Raw genomic sequence first — 12,722 nt, 5'->3', positions numbered from 1 at the left:
GCTTCAGGATCCTTGACCTAAAGGTGTCCTCACTCTTTCCATGTCTCCTTTTTAAGGAAGAAATTGTCATTTACATGATATCAAGCATAAACCAAAAGCTTCTTCAGAAGGGGTTGAGGAAGAGAGAAAATTAAGGAAGTTTGTTATTTACCTAGTTTTTCTGGATTATGCATTATAACGTTGCATTTGCAGCTTAATATCTTTCTTTTTAATGTGAATAGATGAAGGTCAGTTTCCCCAGAGTTAAACGCAAAATCAATTAAGTGATCAGAAGCAAGATATGCACCACAGTTAGAGGAAGGAACTCAGCAGTCAGAAATTGATGATCAAATAAAAAAAGTTCACTGTCAGTCATATTTATCAACCCTTCCATATCAGTCAAAATGTACATTTAAATGTGATGCACAGATCATACTAGGGACTTCCCAAAACAGAAAAGACAAGCTCTAGAGGACTTGAATTCTTCCCAGCTGACTTCAGACATCAGCCTTATCCTGTTGGGCCACCTCTGTAATCAATGGGAAAAAAGAGGAATTCTCTACAGAGGTACTCTACTTGTCCATAACACACCTATAATCAGGACTGTCTTGTTACTACATAGTGGTCCTAGAGAAAATCCTCTTCTAACCCAAAGCACATTAATGATGTGCCTGAATGTTTCTATGGGAAACTGGCTAAAAAGTGTTTAGGTATTTCTAACAAAACCAAAAAAAGATGAACCATTCATTGCAGGAGCAGAGAGGAGTTTTAGTCTACAGCAAAGTCACGCAAAAGGGAAGGACAGAAATCTGTCCAATTCCAATCAGACAATTACCTACAAAAGGTGTACACGTGCAAGGTAAGCTTGACCTTCTTTTTCTAGGTCACATAAAAGGAAAAATTAAGATTTTTGTACAGCTCATAGGAAAACCTTGTTCATGCCTAACTAGATAGAAGAGCACTGTTTAAAGCCTCTTAACCCATGCAGAGTGCCTCATACACACACATACATGATCACTGCAGTGTCTAATGTTCTGTACAGCAAAGACCTATGCCTATTCTTAACTCCAAAATATGTTCATTTGTTTTTCATTCAGTGAAGTTTTTCATGTGCTGAAGGTTAAATTTTGTTATGACTGAAGCTGAATGGTGAATGCTCCAACTTTGATGTTTCTTTGGTTCATAAACTTGAAAAACGATTTATAAAATTGTCTCTAAAACAGAACAGTGTTTGAAGTTAAAAATAGTGAGGGTTTGGAAATCATTTGTTGTAATCTTATAGCAGGCTTGGCTGCTGAACTTTGGGTTCCATCAGAGTATGAGACCAGATCTGCAATAGCCTTTTTCCAATAGCTGCTGTTGCCCCAGCAAAATCTTACTGTTAAATACTATAAAATATGGGTATCTATTTTTTTTAATCTTCCACTAAATGAAGTATTTCATTTATATATTACATAAATGAGGCTCACATTCATATCATATAAATGTGATCCTCAAATAATGAGGATTGTGAGAAAGAGGGAAAGGAAACAGAGGTAATTGTCCATGAGACAAACATCTGCTCAAACTCTGTTCTTCAACACTTCTTTTATTGTATGTAGACTCAGTTTAGAGAGCCAGCCAGTTAGCTGCTGAAAAACTAAACATAGAATTGTTTAGTCTTCAGGTGACCTCTGGAGTTTACCTAAGTTTATCTTGAACCCACAGCTCAAGCAGCCACCTAAAGTAGATTGTCCAGTTGCGATTTTAGTATTTTCCCAAATGAAGATTCCACAGCCTCTCTAGGCAACCTGTTCCAGTATTTAACCCTCACAGGGAAGAAACATTTCTTTGTGTTTAGATGGAATTCATGTATGTTAATTTGTGCCCACTGCCTCTTGTCCAGTCACTGGGTACCATTAAGAAAAGCCTGTCTCCCCCTTCTTCATTTCTGCCCATCAGGTATTTATACACATTGATGAGATCTCCCCTGAGCCCTCCCTTTTCCAGGATGAAGAGTCCCAGCTCTCTCAGTCTGCTCTCATATGAAATATGTTCAATTTCTTTAATCATCTTTTCGGCGCTGTATTAGATGTTTCCACTGGCAAGCCCAGAACCGGATTTGGTACTTCAGATGTGGCTTCACCAGTGATGAGAAGGGAAGGATCACCTCTCTCCACCTGCTGGCAACACTCCTCCTAATGCAGCTTAGGATGCTGTTGACCTACTTTGCTGCTGCAAGGAACACACTGAATCATAGAATCATAGAATAGTTAGGGTTGGAAAGGACCTTAAGATCATCTTGTTCCAACCCCCCTGCCATGGGCAGGGATACCTCCCACTAAACCATGCCACCAAAGACTTTGTCCAACCTGGCCATTGCTGGCTTTTGGTCAACTTGCTGTTCATCAGGAACCCAAGAACCTTTTCTGAAAAGCTGCTTTCAAGTGTCAGTTCCAGCATGTTCTGTATTATTCCTCCTCAGGTGCCCATGTCACCTTCCTGAACTTCGGGAGATTCCCCATCGCAAATCTGTTATGGCTACTCCCGTTTACATTCTTGTGCTTTATGTGTTTGGAAATGATTTCCAGGATTAGTTGCTTCATCATACCTAGAGATCAAGTTGAGGCTGAACATCCTGTGGATCCTCCGATCTTCCTTCTTGCCCCTCTTGAGGATAGGAGTGACATTTGTTTTTCTCCAGTCTTGAGCCACCTCTCCCAACCACCATGGTCTTCCACAGAAGTGGCAGTGGCCTTGATGTGAAATCATCCAGCTCCCTCAGCGTTCATGGGTGCAGTACGTCAGGACCCGCAGATTTATATAAATCCAGTTCATTTAAGTGTTCCCTAACCTCTTTCCAAAGAACCTACTTTGCCTGGTGAGCTATTTCCTGTATTGGTAGTGGGCTTTTGTTTGTGTGAGTAATTTCCCGGAGTTCGTCACATATGCTGTCTGTTGCTTGCTTTAATTAGATGTGTTTGAGACAAGCAGGGGACGAGAGAGACTAGTTGGTAATATACAAATAATTGCTACTGCTGTAGTGCCATGTGCATATGAAAAGATATAAATTGGCAGCACTACTAAGACAAAATGATAATGATGGCAAACATTTACCAAGTCCCAGCACATCTCCAACACAGCTGAATGGATTTCAGCGACTGCTTTCAGATGAGAACACCAGCAAATCCTGATTGCCTTCTACATATACTCTTACTCAACCGGAATAGAGCTCTCATGTAATTGTTATGTACCTACTGTAGAGAAGGCTATACATAGAATGGGAGGCAGTGGAGACTTTTCTTTAAGCCCTCCAACAAAATATGTATGAGAGATAAAACAAATGGAAAATAACTGATGAAGGATGATGCTGACTTCGGACTCAGAGGGTAAATCCGAATGAAGTTGGTAAAAACTGCCATGCTTTTCATGATAGTAGAAAATTAAAATGAGCTTTGACAATATTGCATCCAAGTCTGCTAAAATCCTAAACAAACAGACTGAGATATGGGCCTATTTTGCATTTATTTGCAATTCTCCCTTTATTGTTAGTTTAATAATATTTGAGAAAGCACCAAGTTTATCATGAGACTGTACCATTAAGTTTACAAGTATGTGAGCAAATGAGCCAGAAAAATAATTAATTTTCTCCTGACAAAACAAATTATCAGAAAGCGCCTTTAGAATGCTTGGGGAAAAAAAAAGATTACTTACTATATGGAAGTAAAAATGTTGCCAGAGTCATAGTAATTGCAACAAAATTTCACCCTATTTGTCTGATATTTCCTAGTCCTCAAGCAAATATTTGTGAAGGTTCCAAGTAATGTCACTTGTTGCCTCAAAAGTTACCTCCTGCATTGGTCTTTCTTGCAATAAGTTCATCCAATCCTTGTCAGCAAGCTCTGGAAAACTAGCATTGCTCCTGAGCTACAGAACAGAGGTGGGGCGTGAAGCTGCTGAGCTGAGGAAGTGATCTAGTTACAGTCTTGCAATACCCAAGGGCGTGTTGGTGATGACCTAAAAATATCAGTATCTACAGATGGAGAAAAACTCTTCTAAAGAGAGATGTACACTGAAAGGACAAGTGACAATGGCAATACGGTGCAGCAAGAGAAATCCTAACTGCACATAAGCAAAAAGTCTGTTCAAAACTCAGTGTGTGGCTGGGATTTACTTCTTGGAGTGGCTGCAGAATTGGCTTGGAGATTTTCAAAACTGTCCTGACCAAGGCCCTGAGCAACTTGACTGAAGTTTAAAAGTAGCCCTGCTTTGAGCAGGAGGTTGGGCTTGTTGACCTCCAGAGAGCCCTTCCATCCAAAGTTATCCTACACATTTGTCTTAATATTCAATGAATATTAATCACAGTGTAAAAGATGTCACATGACTGTGGGCTATTTGTAAAGCCTGGTTCTAAGTTCGTTCTTCATTCCCAGTCTACAGGAACAGAAAACAGTCTAAATAGCTTTCTAATTTAGTAGATGACCACCTCCATTTAATCTGTACCATACCAAGGACACCATGATAAAGGAGAAGCAAAATATCTGTTATTAACCACATTTCAAATGACCGCATCCTCTGCTATCATGTGCAAAAGCAAAGGCAGAAATAAAGAAGTTTCCTTTAACTAGAAAAAAGCATAATTTGATTAGAGCCAGGGAAGGAGTAAAACAGAAGCTGCTTGAAGTTAAACCATCTCAAATGATCAGGACTTAGAAAGAATATGAACAGTTCAAAACAACATTGATTGATAATCTGTAGTTTATGCATGTAAAAATACATTAATGAGGTTTTATTTCATTAGGTGAAAGCAAAGTGCATAGTAAAACAACAAACAGTAGTTATTTGGATTGCGTTTTGCTTTTATATGTTCAGTTCATTACCTTTGTTAGCTGCTTACCTGTTGCATGGTTGCATAGTTTAAGATGAGCTGGGCCAAATGTTGTGGCAGTGCACATGGAAATGGTGAGCAGCTGTTTCTCACATCAGAGAAGGTTTGTGGCCCTATTTCCTCAATGTCCTGAAGGCTTTTTCTCCATATGTGGATGAACTGTCTCTAATCAACAAGCCTTAGCTAGGTGGGAGCTGATATTAATTGGTGGTGGTTATATGAAAATATGCTATGTTAATATGTCTGCAACAAGCCTCTTGCTGCCTTTGTTGAGACAGAAATTCTTGGCATCTTTCAATTTCATTTCAGGCTGGCTTTTATTTGGTAGTTTTTCTTAGCTGTCCCATGTGGTTATATCAGAGCTAAATAGAATTTGAGAAGGTATTTCAAATAAGCATAAACAATTCTCTATAGAAGTGTTTTCCTGTTCTCAAATATTTTCTTACATATTCTTGAAAGACATTTTTATATATTTATAAAGAAATGAAGGAAGTAATTGTCCTTTGTTCTTAACAGCATTTGGAGAAATGACTCTTGTCTTTCTGAGTTTGGAAATAAATGCATTTCCATTTCTTTGCAACAATAGTTTTTTATTATATATTTTGCAAGCACACATTACAAATTCCAATAACCAATGTTTATCCATTTTCCAAAAGGACAAAAGAAATCTATAGAAATCTAAGCAAAAAGGACATTAGGAAGGAACATTTCCAGCATTCCCCCATAGTATGTGCATACTTGTATTTACAAGGTTCATAAAACTTGGGGGTTTGTCTCTTGATGCTTGTACTTGCCTGATAGGATACACAAACTTGACTTTATTTTGCTTGAACATCTACTTTTATGAAATATATAATTATAAGTATTTGCTATTCCCATCAAAGCAGGTACAAGAGATTTCAGTATACCTTTTCAGCCCAGGAACATGTGTAACAATTTGATGTATGAATGAACAAATCTGCAATTTTTGGTGCTTATACTATACTATACTATACTATAACCTATAAAAGCATCTACTATACCTGTATTATATTCCATCATACCTATACCAGGGTGTTTTGGACCTATGTTTTTCTTCTCTACCTAGATGTTCAGTATACAGTTCTTTAGCAAATGTCAAATTATTCAAGTCTTTAAGTGATATGTTATTTTTTTTAGTACAGAAAGTCTTGGGTGAATCTACTTCTGCTTAACAATGGATGAGGGTTATTCTATAACATAATTGCACAAATTGGACTAATTAAAAGAAAAAAGCAATGCAATCATATCAAGAAATGGTGGTACCATAATCAGTAATTATGCCCTCTACTTGCATAAAGACATTGTGGTAAAATCTTCTTAATTGCAGGATAATGCATGACTTGTACATGACAATGGTGCAAGTTGCCTATAACCTCAGAAATTCATCAGTAATATCTTTGAATTTTAAGTACTGTATGCTATGTTATATTTTAATGTCATGCAGGTTCAATTTTTAGCAAACATTTCTATATGATATAGTCTATAGCATATAAATGTCAATTTCCTTAGCTTTTAAATCTTAGCATTTCTAAGTACAAAATTCCTTAGATTTAGGGACTAAAGCATTGACTTTTTACTAATTTTGTAATTGATTTTTACTATATATTCAGGCAAAACCTGTTTATATTCCTTTGCTACCTAATGCATACTGTTTGTCAGAAGTTACATACAGACTACTAACTGATTTTTTGTTGTTCACTTGTTTTCTTCTTTCAAGGAAATAAATGTAATAGGGCAATGTGCTATACTTTTGCAGTATGGTTTACTTTTATAAAGGAAAAATAAAATGCTGATTTTCTATTCCAACAAAATAGAACCCCGTTCATGTATAAACAGCTTGTACAAATTATAAGATGGTTAGATATGGGATCCTAGTTATTTGGAACATTAGTCTTAGTAAATACTTTTATATTGTCTGTACTTAGGTGCCTAGTGATTTTTTTATGCTATGTGTCATGCAGATAATACAGAATCATAGAATCATAAAACCATAATATGCTTACAGTTAGATAGAACCTTAAGATCATCTAGTTCCAACTCCTTGCCATGGGCAGGGACGCCTCACACCACACCATGTCAACCAAGGCTCTGCCTAACCTGGCCCTGAACACCTCCAGGGATGGAGCATTTACCATTTCTTTGGACAACCTGTTCCAGTGCCTCACCACCCTAGATGTTGACCAGGACTGGTCCCAACACTAGCCCCTGAGGGACACCACTCATTACTGGTCTCCATTTGGACATTGAGCTGTTGACCACAATTTCTGCATGTGGCCAACCAGCCAGTTCTTTATCAATTGATAAGCCACTGATATCTGCTGAACCCAGGACAGCAGTCCATCTGTCAAATTGACGTCTCTCCAATTTAGAGACAAGGATATCATGCGGGACAGTGTTGAATGCTTTGCACAAGTCCACGTAGACCATGTCAACTGCTTTTCCCCTAATCATCAGTTCTGTAGCCCCGTCATAGAAGGCAGCCAAATTAATCAGGTAGGAGTTCCCCTAGTGAAGCCATGCTGGATGTCACCAAGCACCTTGTTGTTTTTCATGTGTCTTAACATGCTTTCCAGGAGAATCTGCTCCATGATCCTGCCAGGCACAGAGGTGAGACTGACTGGTCTGTAGTTCCCTGGGTCTTCCATTTTTCCTTTATTGAAAATGGGAGTTGTATTTCCCTTTTTCTAGTCATCAGGAACTTCACCTGAAGAAGAATTTTCTCTGTCCCCAAAAGCTTTAAGGAGAAGCAGAACTGGGAAAGCTCCCAGAGTAGTGCTTGCATTGGAACTGTGAGATTACAGTGCATCTAGGCAGCCACATCCCCACTTCACCCTGCCTCACCTGCAGCTGCATTTGCTGTGCCTTGTCTAGTCTTGTGAGTGTGCTGTCCTGGCCATTTCAGCCCATATTTCCTAGAGAGGCTCTAATACCATTTTCCATTTTTTTCTATTCAGAGGCAGTTTTGATGCATTCTTATTTTGTGCAAACCTTAAGAGCTCTGCAGAAACCAGTCTTGTTTCAGTATGTTCATGACATCCACTGGGCATTTTTATTATGCAAAAACAGCTGCAGCATTTGATTTCCCCTGCTTAGCAATGTAGCAAGATGACTCCTTCAAGTAGGAGTCATGTAGAACAATACATAATGCAAAAACAGAATAAAAAATTGCTGGTAAAAAAGTTGTTTCTTTTATGTGAAAGACAAGCAGAATCAGCTGTGGTAACAATGCTTCACTTTGAATTTTCAGCAGAAAGCAGGTCTTCATTCAAAAGTTTCTTCCTTAAGTAAAAGTCCCAGTTTTCATCTTTGCTGTACCTTGCAAAAATAAGCTCCCCATCCTTTTGGATCCAACTTACTGGCATAGCTTCCTGGGAGACTGCTGTAGCATTGGCAGTCTACTGCTTCTAGAAATTTTGTTGTTAGACAATGATTCTAGATCTGATGACCCATGGGAACATCAAAGCTTCAAGCCTTGAAAGCCTCATATGTGGTAAGGGCTCTGCCATTTGGACACCTTTGTGAAGTTTAAAGTCTGCTTTTGAACCACCTTTCTTACAGAAAGGAAATTGTCTTTGACAAACAGGATTAGTAGTAACCTGTGTAACTCAAACCCATCTGAATGCTCAAGATTGCAGCATCAGTGAAGCACTGTAAGCGGAACTGAATTTCCCAGGGAAGTTGGTACATTCACACAGCATTACACAGGAGTGCTAGCTCAGGTTGAGGAAGCCAGTCTGTGTTTGAAAGGTTCCTCAAGTCTTTGCTAACCCAGGCCAAAGCTGAGCAGCTCTGAAACAGGAATTGACAGGGTCTCCCAGAGAGAGCCCACAAGGCACCAAGATACAAGGCCAGTTCTTCCCAAACCCTTAGTGTTCCTTGTTTTGACTGCGAAGTTAGGAACCAAAGCACTGTTATAGCTTTCTGTGCTGTTCTGGGACATCTGTGTCTATGCCAGGAAAATCTACTGTAACTAGGGGCTTCATGTCACTAAAATAATTACCTCTTCCCTTTAATGCTACCGGGGAAAACTGGAAAGAGATCCTTCTTTAAATCTGCAATTAGGAACTACCAAGATGCAATCATTTATCATATTCAGTTCAGAGCATAGGTACTTGTTAGCTCAATGTCCGAACTGTGCACATCTTGCTTTAACTGATTACCTCAAATTTATGAAGTTTGGCTTGAGCTTAATGATATTTTTGTCTTTTTTTTTTTTTAGTGCATATTTACACTTAAATTAAAGTTGCAGATAAAATATCCATCATGATGTCCTTTTCCTCAGGTAATACATATGAACAAGAGCTCTGAATGCTGGTACCTCATCAGGAAGGATTTCAACAAAAAATTCCCCTAGCTAACTAAGATGAAGGAATGAAAAGGGAAAAAGTGATCTTCATAATTTATTATAACTGCTTCTGTGAAGAGACAGATACAAATAATACATACAAATATGATATAAGCACAAAATATAAATATTATTAAAACAAATATACAGATATAAATATGGGAACAGATACAATTTATTCAGAAAGTGCTTTGTTTATATTTGTTCCCATGTAGGATTGGGTTCAATGGTAGTTTATCTTCCAGTCTAGAGATAATAAAAAATCCAATTCACTGTTGCTAGGGGCATTATTATTTCATCTTAATTTGAAGAAATCTGATTCTAAAGCATTAAAACTTTTCAAGAGAGAGAAAGTAGAGTCTAGCAGTGTAATTAGAAGTTTTCCTGTGACTGATTCATGACACTACTTAAAAAACAAACAAACAAAAGAAACAAAAAGAATAATTAATCCAAGACATTTACTCTTTAATTTCAAGGAGGATTAGAAAGTTGTCTTTACAGTAATTTAGTAATGTATTAATATTCAATATCAGTCACAATTCACTATTTCTCAGTTACGTGGTTAACATAAAAATCCAAAATGACTTCTGATTTCACTTCAAAAACCAATCAATCGGCTTTTTTGTATCTAATTTGCCTTTGAGCAGATAAGAAGCTTATAAAAGTAAAATTACATTGCTTATTCAAAAAACTAATTTCCACTGGGCTGATTTGCCACCAGCCCCTCCCCAGCCTGCAGCAATATTTTCAGAGTCATTTTTCCCATGGCCAATTTCAATTCTTAGACCAATAAATCAAACCCACTTATTTCTTGAAATATTGAAGAAACAAGAAGCTAAAAGAGGATATTTAATTTCTTGTGTAAAGAAAGAATATTGGATTTGTGTAAGGGAGAGAAATGGAGGACTAGACTGCTTGTGACTATGACAAACCAAAGCGGTCAGGAGCTGGTACACCAAGTCCAGTAGGTCCTTAATGCGGGTAAGGAGCAGTACCATTTGGTACCCAGCTGCACAGCAGGACCTGGAGCAACTCCTGCTTTGCATTCAGTAGTTTAGAATGGCCATCAGCTCCAGAGACAGTCTTCTGTTTGCCATGTCCAAGCTCTCCGAATTATGTTGTAGACACATAATTTTACTGGGGTGAACTAATTTACTCTCCAGAAAATCTCTTGGAATGGACTTGCAGCACCTTTAATCACACTGTGATCTGATGTTCTGATGTAAACAGTAGGAGAAATGTCATCTGTGCAAGTCTGATCCAAGTGGATTGACTGTGCAGGGGAGACATTATTATCTATGGCATATAGCATATAGTTAGCATAATGATGTGTCAGGTACAATATAATTTAGAACGGATTAAAAAGTCTGTTGATACACAGAACATATCAATTCACAATATCTGTTCTTTGAAATTGGGTCGCTATAGTTTATATCTTAACTACACCAGCACACACAACACTTTTGACAGGATCAGCAGAGTTACCACAGGTATACATCAGTACAAATGAAAGAAAAATCTATCTCCAGGTGAAAGAGAACATCTGGGAGGGTGTACAAGGCTCCTCAGGAGCTGTGTCTTTGTGCATCAGCCTAGTTTTAACACTTAAATAAAACTGGCCTGTGCTCCATTCACAGGACATGACAGATCATAGAATCACAGAATTTCAGGTTGGAAGGGACCTCAAGGACCATTTGGTACAACTTTCCTTGGCAAAAACATGGTCTAGACAAGCTGTCCCAGCATCCTGTCCCACCAAATCTTAAAAGTGCCCAGTGAAGGAAGGCTGACGAGGGCAAACATTGCAACCTGGATAAGAACAAGATTTCACATTTATTTCTGTATTGTTTTGATGGCTCCTTTATCCAGACTAAACATTCATGGGTACCCTTTGAAACACACTGATTATTTTCCCACAAAAGCGAGCAGTCACTCAATTTACAAGGACGTTCACAGCAGTCACTCTTCACCCTGCCTGCACCCTCTGCCTCATGGTGGCTGAATAACTGAGAAAATTACTCAGGATGTTTTCCTTCTCAAGACCAGAGTCGCAGCAGAACCATTTCCTCTGGCATGTAATCCTATGATTTTAGACACCAGGAGAGCTCTTTAGTCCCAGGCTAGATACAATATTTCACTGATACATTTAAGTAGAGTTTTTAATCTGTAATTCTCTTTTTGGATTTATATATACATATATATATAAATATATATAAAGGAACCTGACAAAATCTACACTTTACTCAAGCAGTAACTGAAGGAATAAAAGAACACTATTCATTACATCGGCTCAATGCTACAACCAGTTTATCTCAAATAAGAGCAGTGTCAAAAAAAAAAATAATAATGAAACATAACTATGTATTTAAGCTTTCATTTTACAATTGCTGTAGGCTCAGTAATGCGCAACACTCAGTGTAATTTGAATATAATTGAAGTCTTCTGGGGTTTTAGCATGTGTCCCTCATGGAATTCTGAGTCTCTGGAGGTGAGCAGACACGATGTGCCACCTACTTTACTGTTTTGTTTCAGAGATTTGACTTATTGAGAAGTAAGCTTAATGCAAATAAAATAGCCTTCACCTCCTGACATGAGGCAGGCATAGAGAAATTCACCAGAAGAGCAGAGTACCTAGAGACTTGATTCTCAGAGCTGTGCTCGGAAAGAATAGCAAGCATTTAAATCCAAAACGAACCATCTGTGACAACCCCTAAGCAATGCCTCATTTAAGAAAGTGCAAGCCTGGGGATGAAAGTGAAACTGTACATAACTATCAATTAAAATAATATAATATAGACTTTTCTGCCTTTAAGGAGAGGGTGGGCATGGATTTTCTGGAAGCTCACTCTTTTTTCATTTCCTTAGCATGTATTTTAGAGTTCAGGAGAACTGAATCACATCTGTAGCAAGCATATATTACGCACCTCGTGGGAGAGAAGGTGGTAAAGAGGCATTTTCATTGTGGATCACCTCTCAGCAGTTCATATCCATAACTGGCATAATATAACTTTGCATTAAAATTAATTCTAAAACAATTTTTAAGAGAAGAGTAACTTCATATTAGATATAAGGTGTTCCCCATTCCCCATTTGGGAAATCTAAACCACTGTATCTTAGACAGTTGCATTCAGAAATGAAAACCAGAGAGTTTGTCAGTTTATTCAGCTCAGAAATAAACAGAGCAATGGCAACATAGAATCATAGAATAGTTAGGGTTGGAAAGGACCTTAAGATCATCAAGTTCCAACCTCCTGCCATGGGCAGGGACACCTCACACTAAACCATGTCACCCAAGGCTCTGTCCAACCTGGCCGTGAACACCACCAGGGGTGGAGCATTCACAACTTCCCTGGGCAACCCATTCCAGTGCCTCACCACCCTCACAGTAAAGAACTTCTTCCTTATATCCAATCTAAACTTCTCCTGTTTAAGCCAAGATAAGTAGAAAAACATGAAAATTCCTGCTTGCCCCAAAACTGTATATACACTGTACATTGGCTGACTATACCT

At 38.2% G+C, this 12,722-nt stretch overlaps 1 protein-coding gene across 1 annotated transcript in view; it reads left to right on the top strand.

Annotated features, from left to right (window-relative positions):
* The window catches only part of STK32B (serine/threonine kinase 32B), a 161,926-nt gene that overhangs the window by 71,204 nt on the left and 78,000 nt on the right, over window positions 1-12,722 (top strand). The gene's annotated exons all lie outside the window — the stretch shown is intronic.

Source organism: Neopsephotus bourkii, unplaced genomic scaffold, assembly GCF_033783945.1.
Source record: "Neopsephotus bourkii isolate Nb327-2 ecotype Australia unplaced genomic scaffold, CSIRO-AGI_Nbou_v1 NB_1780, whole genome shotgun sequence".
Lineage (NCBI taxonomy): Eukaryota > Metazoa > Chordata > Aves > Psittaciformes > Psittacidae > Neopsephotus > Neopsephotus bourkii.
This window is presented reverse-complemented; position numbering and strand designations above follow the sequence as displayed.